Consider the following 15,675-nt stretch of genomic DNA (forward strand, 5'->3'; position numbering starts at 1 on the left):
CAAACACCAAAGCTTCTCCTCTTGACCTTTCTATGGAGATGATCGATTAAGCCTATTGGATTTATTCCACAAACAGGCAGCCATTACATCAAAAAGGCAAAGAATTTACCTCACAGGAAAAACTTCAAATCCATCTAAGCTTTAGCAGGGTTCCACTTGTTATTGGCTTTTTCTACCCAATTCTTCAAACACATTAATTAGCCCCTTTCTTTAGTTTTTGTATCTGACTAACTTCAGTTCTCTATCTGTATCAGGCATCAATAACGACAGAATGAAATTCTACAGCTGTCTGCACACCATAAAACCTGTGGGGCATACAGACTGTTCCGCCTGCCACTCTGCCAAAATAGGATGAAGCACAGAAGTGGCTGAAAGGTGTAAAAAGGAAGAATCAAAATAACTACACTTTGTTTAAAACAGCACATATAGTGTGGGAAGTCTTCACTCTGCTCTCCACCTGTCCAGGAAGCTCTGTGGGGTAAAGCAAGGAGCCCGGAGGCCAGTGAAAGGTCTGCTCATCGCTTGCTGCATGAACCATTAAGTTACACCACTGCAGGCTTCCTGTTTTCGTGCTTGAACACCCTCTACATGCTCTCAGCGAGGACAAGACCGAACAATCTCGAGGGATGCACCGGGCTCGAGAAACCTGAGCAGAAAGATTACTTGGGCGACAAAAAGCTTTGAGCAAGAAACAAATCTTTGAACCCCATTTGTGCAAGTTAAAACCGGAAAATCAGTTCACCAGAACTGGGAACATCTCTCTCTCGCCGAGTAGCTGTTTGTGATCAGAGCGGCCAGCAAGCTCTACTCCAGCTCTGAGGGACTCCTGTTCTGTGGTAATCATATCCTATTTGAATAATGAGGCAATACCATTACTCCGGCCTCCCATTCCTTCTGCATCCTTGAGTGGACCCTTTGATAGACACTAATTCTAGCTCCATCTATAAAGCTCCTCTCATGCATTTTTAATAGAATCTATTACTTTAGGATTAAATTATAAAAGACTGTCCTCCTTAAATTTTTAATAGTTTGCATAATTGGTATCAGGGACTGAATACGAACCATAAAAACCCAGTTTGTACAGGACTGTGCTGTGGAACGCCGCAGACAAAACCTCACAGCCCTGCTGCACACAAAGGACACACATGGCACGCCACTATCACGGGCGAGCACACATCTGCACATGCTCATGCATGCTCGTGCGAGCAAGGCCATTATGCTATAGCTTTGGGTTCGTTGCTGCGGAGAATAAGGTGGCGTGAACTCCACGAATGAAGGGGACAATAAGGTCAGGGACCGTGAGAGCTGCTATTGGATGCTGATGCTCTTGCAAGAGCCTGAGGCAGGAGAAGGCACCTGATGGAAACTGGAAATGTAAACCAGGCGTCTGCAACCGCAACACCCCAACCACAACTATAGAGCGGTTTTACAGCCCCTTTTAGCCCGACAGACGCTTTTTTACTATTCAGTCTGCTTAAATGGACGTGCATTTCCCTCCTCTGTTCTTCAGCCACGAGTTAAATGTCAGCTGCTCTCTTTCACGCTCACTCCCTCCATCTCCAGCTCGGTGCTTTCCAATAACGGAGTGTGAATGTGTCTGATGCATCTCTTCTGGACCACATCCCCCCCCCCACCCCTTAGAAATCTACACACGTCACCATCCCCCAAATTAGCACCACAGGGACACCCCCCTCGCCGCCCCCGCCGGCTGGCAGCAGCTCTTTGGCATATCTGTACCGGGTAAAATATTTCACACTGTATGAATTATTAAGTGCGGGGCCAGTGCTAAGCAGTGTGGAGATAGACCAGTTATTCACAGCTCTATTGGGACGGATGCGCCGGAAACCCGGGCCGCTTGCCTATCAGATCTTTTGTCACCAGCGATAGACAATCTAAAATGAGGGAGTTTTTTCAATTTATTCATTCTGCTGTCACCGCAGTTTGGTTTTTTTTTTTCACCTCCACTCAATCCATTCAACACCCCCCTTCCCCTTTGACTCTGTCTCGCCTGGTGAGGACACTCCAGACCTGAACCAGCCACCTTCTTCCCCATCTGATACAACAGATTTAAACCTGATGGAGGAGGGCGGAAAGGAAGCACAGGGAGAGGACAACATGACTTTAATCATGTTAACGAAGGTGTATTAGAAGATATCCTGTAGGAGCTGAGGGGTTTACCGGTGGTGAAGCTGTGGAGGTGTGAAGAAGGAAAAGAGAACTTAATGTAGGACTGACACGAGGTAAGAAAAGACAAACCAGAAGGACAACTCCATTAAATAGTACCAAAGGAACAACACCAGTTTAGTCATATAGTGGCAAACGCGACTTAGTAATTAAAAGTCAAAGTCCTTCCAAAAAACAAGATTTTCTTTTAGTCCATAGAAATTTTATTCAGGAAACAGAAAACGAACCGGAGGTCAGGATCCTGCCTATTTTTCACAAAAGAGAAAATTCAAAACAACTCCCACACAGATAGACAGAGGACTTCAATACAAAAAAATATGATGAACTGGAGTTTCAACATTAATTGCTGAAGCCAAAACAGCCACAGATTAATTCTTGATTTTAAAAAAAAAATTTTGTTCACAAATACTTCCTGATAAAAAGAAAGACCAGCTGCATGGACAGATCGGCATTTAAAGAGCTCTGCCATTTATTCCGGAGATCGGAGCTCAAATTCATGTGAGACAAAACAAGGATGATGTTGGTTTTTTTTCCCCCCTTTCTAGGCTGAACATACGAGATAAATAGAAAATGACATCAGCAGCTTTGTTGGTCTAAACGCTCATTGAGAGCGGTGTGACCTGTAAAGCAGCCCAGAGTGTTGCTCAGTGTGTAATATCCTTTGAAAGCCTCATGCAGACGGGTTGCACTGAATAGGTCTTGATGTGAAAGGCAGAGATGGGAGATAAATGTCCTCGCAGCCAAGGCCTCTGCCCTCTCCTGATGATGCATTCTTATACTTACTCAAATACGCTCAAAACACACACACACACACACACACACACACACACACACACACACACACAAGCAGACATGCAGTGCCAACAATTCTACTGAGGGCAGAATTTGTTTAGGAACAAGGTGACCCTGTTGCCTAGGGGCCTGTGAGCAGGCACAATGAGGGCCTCTCATCCTACACACACCCAGCCTGCTGTGTCAGGCTGATGGGTTGGGGTGGGGTGGGGGTGGGGGTGGGGCATCACTCCGCTGGTGCAATTTTAAAACGCCATTCAGGAAACCCCCTGAGATAGGGCCTTTCACACCCCTGCCCAGACTGAGCAAAAATCCCTGCTTGTACCCCAGAGTCACGCAGTCAACAGATGGAGCACCTATTGAGTGAAGGATTGCGTCGGCGCAGGCGGCTTCTCATCCACCCCACCACCACCCACCCCTGGAAACAATGGGGCAGCCGGTCAAGAGTGCCGTCTAGGGGAGGTGGGGTCAGGAAGGAGGGGCCCACATGGACATAGCTGAGCTTTTGAAAATGCTTTGAGACTGGAAGAACATAGAAGATCTCTTTTGGAGGACGGCCAGAGGGGTGGAGGCTCGTGGCTGCATGCAAGGTGCTCTGGCTGGTTGCCGGGGGACACAGGAGGAAAGGGGGGGGGGGGCAGCATGTGAATCTCAGATGGCAGCGTTTGTGATTAACCTGCTAAGAAGAACAAAAACCACCCCAGCATCCATAGAATTTGCATGTTCAGAGACTCGCAGTTTCAGCCTCACTTCAAGGACAACTCGGCTCTTTCAGACCCAGGCATGCACGAGGTTCACATCGCACAGAAATCCATGCCATTCATCAAGCAGGAGTGAGGTCATACACAAAGAAAACAGGACTCAGCCATGCACACATGGCTGGTTGATCACTCAGATGATCACAAAGCAGTCGTAGCTCCCTGTAGGGGAAACTGTATCAATTTACATTGACCAGCAGTCTCACAATCATGTGGCTCTGAATGGCGAGGTCGATTAGCCATCACTGTCTTTCTTTTCACAAAGACAGTACACACCATGAGGAAGTCATATCTTCTAAATGCAGAGATGTCAAATACCACCACCATATACCACCATTTTGAATAAGAAAGTGCAAAGCAGTAGGTGTTGAGAGCTTTATTATCCATTTGACAAGAAAGACTTTTTACCACTTGGGAAATGCTAACAAATCACACCTATTTAAACACAAAAGTTCGTGAAAATAGAGCGCAGAAAACCTTTTTTAAAGTTGAGACGAGATTGCTTTTTGTGGGTGGTAAGAGATCTGTGAAAGGACACCGTTATTTCATTCATGCTTGTGTCTTCCTCAAACAAATTGTCTGCTAAACACATACGGGTTTAAGTTTCTTTATCTGCTGTTTGCTATCGTCAAACATGATTGAACAGCAGCAAAATGCCACTGTTTTCAAGGAAGAGGTGAGAATTTAAAAAAAAAGAAGAAGAAGAAGAAGAAGAAAAATAAACGCTTATTCTAAGCAAGCAGCCTGAAGGGAATCAATAACTATGCAGAAAAGAAAATGACCATAAATCTCAAGCCACAATGCAGATGGAAAACACAGAAAGCACCAGGAGAGCAGCAAAAGATGAGGAAGCCCAGTTATCAGGTGGGTCCAGGGGGTGCTGGCTATATGCAGACATCAGCAGCGTCAACCCACCACCACCACTAGATGTCTAATATTGTTAGTTTGAAGGAGGCTTGGCTTTTCCTGCCACAACCAGACAGATTCAACCCCCTTTGGTCCCTTTTTATTCTCCTTTCAGTGTGGTCTCACAAGGTTCTTTTGGTTTTATGCAAACAATAGTGCTGGCCGCAGTCCTTATTTAAAAGATTAATAGGATGCTGTCTTGGCACAGAAGCAATCAGCGAGGTTTCTGTGACAGCAGAAAAAGTGTGAAAACAAGGCAAAGAGGTGAGACCATTGTCACTGGTACCAACTGGCTGCTGCAGCTCAATTGAGTCGCCATGGCTTTCAAGCCCAGCTGTCAATCACAGCAACCAGCATCAATGGGGTGCATTTGAATGATAAAACGATAAGTCATGAGCAGATGATTTCTCTCTCATCAGGATGGGGGGGGGGGGCTGTTTGAGTGTAACTCGCCATGAGTGGAGAGATTTCTCCGCCGCCATATGGAATTTGGTTTTTGCCTCAATTTTCTGGCTTCAGCCCTCAATCTTGACGGGATGTGTGATCACCAAATGTCTTCCTCTCAATCGCTGTTACAACTGGCAGCACAGCGCTGTCACCGGAGACGGGCTAACAAAACGGAAAGCTGACTAAAAGACACGTTTTAAGTGACACTTAATTTGAGACGCCAGACATTCTCTCAGCTCCAGTAAACAGGATCCATCAAAATTTTGCCCAAACCCTCTGAGTCTGCATCTGACAGCGAGGAGGGGGCAAAAAAAAGACAACAGATGAAGAACTTGAGACCTTGAGAAGTTCCTTAAACAGCAAAAATCAGGACGCCGTTTCATCTCATCCAAGTCAACGAGGAACATTAAAAGAATTTCCTCCCTTGAAGACAATCCAACCAAAAAAAAAGAGCGTGACAGAACCTAATGACGGCCTGGGAGAAGACGACAAGGAGGGTAAAAAAAACAAAAACCCACAAGTGAGCTGGTGAAGACGAGAAAAACACTGAACAGCTGCTTTCTCCCTTCTTCCCTTTGCTCATCCTTGGAGGGAGTCCCATGCGATTTCCCTGATCACAGTTTGCGGCTGACAGAGGGGACCGCAGCTATGTCCCCCCCCCCACCCCACCCCAAAAAAAATCCCATGCCGCCTACCTCACCGTCTCTTCACTGCCAAAAGGAAAAGATGGTGCGGAGGGCGAGCGGGGCGGGGGGGGGGGACGGGACTACATCAAGGACAGACTCTCCCATTGGGTTCTCGTCAGTTCCAGGCCATTGCACTTTGCTCGCTGGGATTGTGTTTACACACAAACACACACATCCAACAGAGGTAGATCACTATTAATGGACGTTGTGTCTTTCTCTCTCTCTTTTTTTTTTTTCCTGGACTGTCATGTATTCTTCGACTGTGACTCTCAGTAACAGATCGCTTGTGATGCCTGACAGGCCTTATTTAAGTGGCACAGGAGCAGATTACATTCAATCAAAACCCAGTGATACGGCTGATGCGGTCAGTGGTAATGTACAGCCAAAAGGCCTGACACACTTCCATGGCCTTTGGGGACGAGCAAAGAACGGCAAGCTGCCCACCCCCACCCCCAACCCCACCCCCCAGTGCATTCAGTCTCTGCAGATGTTGCCTTGGAGAGCAGCTGACTGGCTGGCTGCGGTGACAGCTGGACAGCTGTTCCTATAGACGCAGTCACAGAAGCATGCCATGGAGACGGGGGGGTGGGGGCGGGGGGGGGTTGCGCTGTATGTTTAGTTTATCTGTATTAAGTTCCCAGGACGTGCATAGCTGTCAGTTTTAGCGATGGTGCGTGAGCCTGGATAAAGGAAAGATTGCACTGAACAGGATACGGAGAGAAAGCACAGATGGGTAACTACCAGACACGGCTGGCATTATTTGAAGAAGCTTCACTGACAAATGATTTTTTTTTTTTTTTTCATAAATTATCATTTCATTTTCCATAAGTCCAACTGGCATGAGTCAGAATACTTTGTGAGGTCTGTTTGGCGACATTTTAGTTTTTTTTAATCTTCATGAATGAAGGTTTGCATGAAATTCACAGGGAATTTCAAATTGATGTTTTAGTCTGGTTCATAAAAAAAATAAAAAAAAGGGAGGGGAGGGGAGAATAAAAATCTTTCAAAAGCAGAGGATAATTGGCTGAGCATTTAAATGACTCTGGACTTTGTGCCAACATTTATGTCTGGTGATGAAAGCCACTTCAAATTGGGGTCGTGTTCAGATATGACACCTTTATTCTACCACTTAATAACACAGTTACCTAAAATAACAGACCTGCAGATTGAAGACCGCCGACAGATCAACATCCCGTCTCTGAAGTAACATTTGAAAAATAAGCAAATGAAAAAGAATTGAAATGTTGGAGAACACTCAGGCGTATTAAATGTCACATGCTGAATAAACAGAGTGCAAATCATGTATTAAACAGCTTGGATTGACGCCAGTCACTTCTGCCAAAACTTTCATTTTTCCCAAGTAGGCCAGATTATTCATTATTCCAAAAAAGGTCAGCAATTTGTTCAACTCAATAAAAATGTTAATAACACTAAGAGCTCACTAGAAGAAGCACTCGATGCCTTTGGTTGCCCGTCACAAAATGTGAATATGTGAACGGATGTAGATACTGGAATGCAGTCACCACTACCATTACACAGGTCAAAGGTCGTACGGCACCAGCTATCAAGCAGGATAGACAGCTGAGAAGTAATCCTGGTCAAACTTCACCAAAAGCTCAACACAAAGCGGATATAAATGCATGCTGACACACACACACACACACACACACGCACACACACACACACACACACACACACACATACAAACACACATACACACACAATCCGGCAACCTTCAACAATCAGGAGTTGATAAACAACCCCCCCAACACAAACACACACACACACACGCACACACACACTTGCACACACACACACACACACACACACACACACACACACACACACACACACACACACACACACACACACACACACACACACTGCTAAATAAATGAAAAGACCCATTAGGCAGATTTCAAATGCCAGCAGCGGGCTTATAATTATATATGAAATCTTTTAGAGGAAAAAAGTGATTACTCTGGATGCAAGTCTGGAAGTGGGTGCGGGTGGGTTATTGCTAAGCAACCAGTCATTATCCTCCAGAGTGGAGCGAGGTGACCGGCCATCCGTCTAACTCCGGTGGTTCGCCTGGGTCCTGTGCGAACAGCCCCCCCCCCTCCCCACCTCCCACTTCTTTTCCTCCATCACTCCCTCTCCTTCTTCTTTGCTCTCTCTCTCTCTCTCTCTCCCCCTCTCTCTCTCTCTTTCCGCCGTCTCCCCGTCCGAATACAAACAGAGATAAAGAACGCTGCAATCGCTCTTGACACACAAATAGGTTAACACAATAAAGCCGGCTTTGCCTGGCTCACTCGAGGGAGGAAAGCAATTCCAGCAGCAGGCAGGAGGTAATAAAACAGGGCTAGAAGTGTGCATGTGTGTGTGTGTGTGTCAGTGTGTGTGTGCCCATACATGTCCTCATGTCAGTGTTCCTATGTTTCTGTATGTGAGAGGAGGCAGGCATACAGAAGCTCTTTGGCCTGAGGGCCTAATATCCCACTGGTTTTCAACCCTTTCTGGACACAAATAATACCGTTGGAGAAAACGACGGAAATTCCAGCCCACTCCTGCTTTTAGATTAAGGATATGGCGGCTTTAGATTAACAATATAGCCCGAGCCCTATACAAACACGTCAACGCCTCCCTATAGCCCACATATGGGCTGTCTTGTAAATGCTCTTGGTTAAAATTCAACAAGTAAATTGAATGAATTTTATCTGTGCAAAGCCTCAGCTTACTTTCCCCATGTCGCTGCCGGGCCTGGCAATAAATGATAAAAATCTCCAGAGTTTTATTAAATCGTGTTGCATTCATGCTGAACTTGGGGAAAATTGTGAGGTGGGTTTCTGCAATTACAATCCAGACCAGACAACATTGTTTTCTCCAGTCAGTGGAAATTTCATTACCTTACAGCGACGCCTTAGAATTGGGTAATAGCCGCTTTTTGTCATAGACGCGAGCCGTCTGCAGGAGGTGTGACATCCCATAAGTGTTATCCATTTGCAACAATATACATCTAGCCAGTGACAGTCGGGATGCTGACCGGCGTAATGTGCACCGTTATGCAGTGATATGGAGCGACTGAATGGAGGAAATAGTGGTCAATAGCTAATTCCAGGATTGGCTGTGGTGTAATCAAACGCATTGAACCTTAATACATCCATACAGCTGACCTATCTCCCCTCTGGCTATTATAGACAGATGACGTGGGTTACATCTCTCACATGTCAATAATGGAGACAGGGGAGGCACGTTTTCCTGTGGACTGACTGAACTGTGAAGAAACCCCAATTCAAGCCTCTAGAAAAGTTTTCCATGTTTAGGTCGCAGCGGATAAAGATTTGTAATTGCCATTTTTCATGCTCGGCGCCCGCCGTCCCTTTGACCAGGTAATCAGACAGCAGAGATGTAATGTGGCGGCCATTGTCAAAAGAGAACAAGTTACCAAAACGTGACGAGAAAACACCTTATCTGTCTGATATATTTCCTGTTTCTGCAGAAAGCCACAAAGCCCGAGGGAGAGCAGTCAACCAAAATGCAGGGAGATGGAGATTAGGATGATGTGCAGTTCCTTGTTCCATTAAAGTTTGATCTTCCTCAATAGCCGAGCAAAATCAGATATCTCCCATTCAAGATTAAAGTACACCAGCATGGAGGGGGAGATTAATCAGAGGCCTGCATGAGATAAAAAATAAAAAAAACACAGCCTTGCTTCTGGCATGGAAAACAGTGGCAATAAAGAGTTCAGCTGATAATGTGAAACATGGCGAGGCACAAAAGCAAATCAAACAACATGTGCAGGCCTCGAAAACAAATCAAAGCGCCGACTAGACAGCGATACGGTGGCTGAAGGAGTACAGCAGGGGCTGATATGATGGCAAAAAAAACGAGAAAAAAACAAACACCTTCATTTTATTGCTGGTTAGGGTTGAGGAGGGAGCAGGGAGGATTTTCCCATGTTGCTCACTGTCGCCAGGCTCCCTTCTCCTCCTCCTCCTCCTCTTCTTCTTCTTCCTGAGATCAATGGTGCTGGGGTGATTTCACAGCAGCCTGCATTGTCACCCAGAACAAATCAATGTGACCATGAGGAAGGCAAGAGCTGCATTGTTTTTAAGGAGAGCAAATTCGCTGTTGGAGAGCTTGTCAGATTTGTTTTATTCTCTTTTTCTCCTCAAGAACACTTCAGAAGGACTCGCCTGCCCTCACTTTTCTGGCTGAACAAACTATAAAGTGCGTATCACTCAGCCCCCTTCGCACTGGTGTACTCATTAACCACATATATAAACAGCACAGCTCCTGTTGACTGTATTTCACATGCCCAAAAGCCTTTTCAAACAAAAAAAAAAAGTGGACTTTCCAAATTAAAAGTCTGTACATTAACCGCCAGGCCTGGCGAGACGTGACTTTCATTTAGACTGGCAGGAGGCGAGAGGGGGAGGAGGCGGGCGGAGGAGGAGGTCAGGGGGTCATAGCTGTCCGTCATGCATTAAGTGACTGCAGATAACCCGATGAGGAGCTGCCGACGTCGACCGTCTCAACAGGTCCAATCAGGCGAGGACAGCCTTCAAGCTAAATAACAGGAAATTATCTGTGGAGCAACAGGCAGAGACCCCCGCAGCACCTCGCTAGCATGGACCATTCATCACCCACACTGCAGGGGAGCATGTATGTGCTCACACACCTGTGGTCTATTTTTGTGCCGCTTTTTCCACATCAAACAAAAAACACGCTTGAAATGAGTGGTTTAGATCCTGTGTGTAAAAATAAGATGCGCGTTTCTCAAGCAAAGCTGTAAGCAATTCAGACGATTTGCCAAAGACTTCCTCATTCATTTGAATTCTATGAGTTTTAGATGGTATGAGCTGTAATTGTTTTGTCATGGGGACAGGTGTTCCTGAAATTGAATATAATGTGTCACGGTATAACTCATAGAGATGAGGTCAACACCGTTGGGAAAACTGCTTTTAGGTTCATCATAAATAAAATGCAGATGATTTAAGAACCGTCCACCGCCAATGGTGACCCCCAAAATCGTTTGAAAGAGTCAGCGTTTAATTATCTGACCTCAATATCTTAAGAGGCCAGAAAAAAAGAAAACCCTCTTTGTCTGACTTTGTGAACACAACTAATAAGAATGAGGATCAATCATCCAGCAGTACAGCGTGCAGTTGGGTGTATTGTAGCAGCTAACTATATTACAAGAGAACAATAGTTCCATTTACACAATCGTTTCAAGGCGGGACTGGTGGGCTTTGATTCTGCACTGAAGTTTTGTACGATTGAAACAAAGGCGTACTGTGGGTCTGTTCTGTCTAATCACATCTGTTCTAATGCGACATGGACAGGTAGGACAGGTGTTATAAGGGCGGCCCAGACCGGAAGCCTTCAGCACCATCTCCTCTGCATTACAGCAGCCCTGCTCCACTGGACTCACCTCGGTTTCAAGCCTTTTCCATTGTGAGACAGTCGCTCCTCAAGAGACGTGGATGCTATGGTTGCTGAAGTAACTTGGCTGTTTGTGGATGGCAGACATTTATTCCTGCTGTGCGGGTTTTCCCTACGTGCCAGACACCAACCAATCAGCGGGCTGTAATGTCTCTCGTGACCTTTCAGTATCTGTGCAGGGTGCTTGAACCGAAACAGAGGCGTTACTAAAAAAAGTAGCACCAGGCATCAGGTACTTTTGACGTGATGGAAACACAAAAAAAAGGCGATGAGAAGCGAGTGCATTTGAGTTGGGGCGATGTGATGGAGAAATGTGCTTTAGTTCCCAGATTGTAACAATTAGCAGTTAGCTCAAAGAATAGAAATCGACAGAAAACATGTTTAAAGATCAAAGGTGAGATCAACCGTTATACAACACAGAGAGTAAATTTTATTCCTCATGTCAAGATGTCACTCTAGATCCCGACTCTGTGGACTTAGAAGGCCTTTGTGAGCCAAATGCCAGCACACATTTTAGAATTACACACTGGAGTAACATTGATTTACTCTTTTCTTTCTCAGTGTAAAGAACCAGAATGCTTTTAGAGAAAGGGCTCGTTGCTGTAGCGTGAGCAAAGCAGAAAGAATCACAAACAGAACCGTCCTTGCTAATGATGTCAAATCCCATCATCTGCACTGGAAAATGAATGCAGCTCTAACCTTCATTTAATCACACCGACTGGTTGAAGGCTATGTTTTTGTTGTCGTACCATCATTTGAGTGGAACGCTTTTATTTTGCATTGCATATTTCAATTCTGTCTCCACATCCTGAGCACTGATGTTCAAGACAAGCCTCACTTGCCAGGACGACTAGGTTTGTATTAAATCGCGTAATAAAATAAAGCACAGGAAAAAGGGCACGTCTGTTTTGTTTGCCTTTACATGAAAGCTTTGAAAACAAGAACCGTTAAAGACTTTTTCCTGAAATGAAACACTTTGATCGGGCGTCTAACGAGCTAAAGTTTGACGTGGCTTTGAAGGAAAAGTCGTGTTCCTTTACATGTCCGATGATATTTGCAAGTTAGAGGCGTCGTGCATTTCCAGGATAACGTCTAATATTGGAGCAGTTGTCTTTTCTTTTGCTCTGACTGGAGATGAAAATATTTTTCATATTATATTATTTCTGTGAACAGTAAATCTACATTAAATGTTGTTTAATTCATGTAGATAAAAAAAAATGAAGCCCTGTCATTAACACTCCACACAGGAACGGATGTACTTTGCTTAAACTTTCCAGGAGTGGGTAGATCTTAAGCAACACTGTCACACACACACACACACACACACACACACACACACACACACACACACACACACACACACACACACACACACACACACACACACACCGGTATCTACTATTTTAGTCATCTTAAGTGCCAAAATGAGTTTTAGCGCCTCTGGGTAGGCACTGAGACAATCAAACCATGCGGGGATTTAAAAAAGATTAATACACAGTGCAGGAAATTAAACTTCAGCTACTTAAATGATATTCTTAGGTGGGGCTTTAGGCAGACACTTTAATAAGCAAGGAATACAGTAAGGAACCAAAACGCTATCAATCATACAAACTAATATCCAGTTTGATTTGCAAACTGATAAAATGCCAGAGAAGAAACTTGGCACTGAAACACATAAATTCACAACTTGTTAAAGAAGTCACCATTGATTGATTAGTTACTTAACTTAATCAGTCAGTTAGTTAGTTCACCGACTACCATGAATGGATCGCCTTAGGTCACCAGATTTTATTCCAATAATTTGGAATAGCAATATTTTCATTAACATGTGAAGTAGAATGGCCAAAAGGGGAAAAAAAGGATGGGTCATTTTAGTTCTTGATATCATGAGTGGACTTTTTAAAATCTTAAACCACAGAGCAACAGGCCATGTGTTTAGTAAAGTAAGTAAGTAAGATTAAAGTGCAGAATGGGAGAAAAATCTGGCTGCAGAACAGCTGAAGGTCCAGCGATAAAGAAAAAAAAAAGGTCCAACAGTGAGCCGGAAAATAAAGAGGAGAAAACAAGAGCTCCAGTCTCCAAAAGGTAATTCAGTGACCTAGATATTAAAGCTTTTCTGCCATTATGTCCTACCCTGCCTTGTCCAACCATCATGTTGAGTTAAGGCAAGCATTATGCTGGGAAGACTATTTGTTTAGGTGAGGAGCAGCCGCAGAGCTAATATGAGCACAATTTGCTCAGCAGGTCACAGGCGCAGAGTGGAGGAAGTAAATGAGGCAGTTCTGCCCCCTCGGGTGCAGCCCCTGCCTCATACATCACCGGATGTTTTATTCAATACAGCCAGGAAGGCTCTGTGGCAGGTGCCCTGACTGTGAGGGCGCCTGCCCTGCTGTAGGGGCCCCATATTACACTGAGCAAGCTGCCTGTCTGCTGTGGAGAGAAGGAGTGGAGCCGGTGAGGGAGACAGATTTTTTGAGGATGCTTGTAGTGTAATGATAAAACATCCTGTGTGCAGCTTTCCACCGCACAGTCAGCATAACGCGCAGACTCATTTGTGTGCAGCGTGAGCGATGAAGTTAAATATTGCAAAGCCACCTCAGCAACACCCGAGGCTCAAAGTTCACTGAAACAAACAAAACTTTATTGACCAACATTCTCATTCAAATAAAAAAACAACAACTTTAGTTGCAAATAATCCCGCAGACCTCTGAGGAGCGCAAAGAATCGTTTGAGCGCAAAGTGGAAAAAGTTTTTTCAATCTTTACGCACACATCTCCACCATTTTTTTTTTATGAGTTTCCTAATAAAAGGCTGCCACAAGCACATGCTTTAAAAACAGATTCTCTATCATTAACTCTCCAGAGTGAAAAATCACTAATTGCAGCAGGCAATAGTCACCCTCCTCACACGGCGCGTCGCACGGGGGCGTACAGATGAAAAATTCGTACCATTTGCTCGGAGACGCAACTCCTATAGTGCCACACACTCCTGTCGGCGCCTGCGGTGCAATGCCCCCGACAATACACTTAATTGCTACCCATACTTGTAAGGACCAGTAGCTCACATCAAAGCAGCTCCTACAGCTATTCCCTTCTCTAACAAGTCGATTTTTTTCTCTCTTTTTTTTTTTTTTTACAACACTTCCTTTACTGCGGGTCACACATGAATATAAAAGGTTTAAACAGAAACATCGCTGTCTGATCAGAGACAGAAACGAGCGTTTCCCCCCCCCCCAATCATTTATTATTTCCCGTTGCCATCCCAGAGTAATCCACCGCCGACTGGAATAGTTGCGCATAATTGATGGATAAAAACATGTTGAATTCAATCGTAAAATAACCCAATATTTACCATAAATTGCTCCGTAGTGTCGACTACAGCTCCATGCAGATCGGACCATTCACGGAGCGATCAGCCTCACACTTGTGCGCTCCAAATTAAAAAGGATTCATTCCGTTCTCCAACATCCAGCAGCCGCTCGGTCGGTGTTAAATGTTAAGTTTATCCTCCTCTTTTCCGATGGAACTTCTCGAATTAGATTCCACACTATACCCTCTAGGAAGCAAAGTTAAAAAGCTTTCCTTTTTCTAGAACTCGGCTGCCAATTTTTGTCGAGGGTAATAAAAAAAAAAAACCAGGAAAAAAAAAAAACGCAGGTCGGCAATTTCAGGAGCGTCCTCGGAAGGATTGCGCACCAAGTGAGGTTCGTTATCGACAGCCTCGCCTCTCTGGAACACAGAAAACGGCCCTGGTTGCTCTTCTTCCCCCTTTGCAGGTATCTCCGCAAAAAACAAAAGAAGAAAAAAAGAAAAATGTGGATAGAAAGACTGGATACTTGAGCCGCTACGCCGTATTCCAAAATCCACCGCTGTTACGCATGGGTTTAACCAGGTCCGTCTGCTCACTATTGACGACCTTCGGAGAAATATATCATCAAAGTGTTTATAATATTATCTAGGCAATATTGTGTGAAGGTACCCTGAAAGAAATGAGGAATGGGCCAAAAGCGATGTAAAAACCCTGACGATCAGGCTCCGCTCCGTCCGTCACTTTCTCCGTGGGGTCGGCAGCCTCTCTGAGATGTCTCGCCTCCCGATTCACACTCAGATTTCCAGCTGAGGCTGTGGAGTAACTTCGACAGCAATCCTCCAAGATGCTCTCTTTGGTGTAAGAACCAAATCAGGAATGGTTACATGGGAATAAATAGCTCGCTGCTTCAGGCAGCTCCAGGATGCGGTCCTGCCCCTGCGCCGATCTGCCGAGACTGACAATAACCCGGAACGCTGCAGACTGTCAGGCTGCTCAGACCGCCCATCGACCAATCACTGCTCTGAGGGGATAGAGACATTCCCACGGGTTGGCCAATCATCGGTAATTGAGGACTGTTACCATAGAGATGCTTGGCGTCCAAGCGTCTGAAACCACGTTGTTTTATAATGCGGAATAAGGAAAGAAAA

At 45.0% G+C, this 15,675-nt stretch overlaps 1 protein-coding gene across 1 annotated transcript in view; it reads right to left on the reverse strand.

Moving 5' to 3' along the window:
- Nucleotides 1-15,464, reverse strand: part of fam222aa (family with sequence similarity 222 member Aa) — a 46,706-nt gene extending 31,242 nt beyond the window's left edge. The window contains exon 1 of the mRNA XM_068310790.1: nt 14,570-15,464. The gene's annotated coding sequence lies outside the window, so the exon portion shown is untranslated. The remainder of the gene's footprint in view (nt 1-14,569) is intronic.
- Nucleotides 15,465-15,675: the final 211 nt, after the last annotated feature.

This window comes from Antennarius striatus, chromosome 3, assembly GCF_040054535.1.
Source record: "Antennarius striatus isolate MH-2024 chromosome 3, ASM4005453v1, whole genome shotgun sequence".
NCBI lineage: Eukaryota > Metazoa > Chordata > Actinopteri > Lophiiformes > Antennariidae > Antennarius > Antennarius striatus.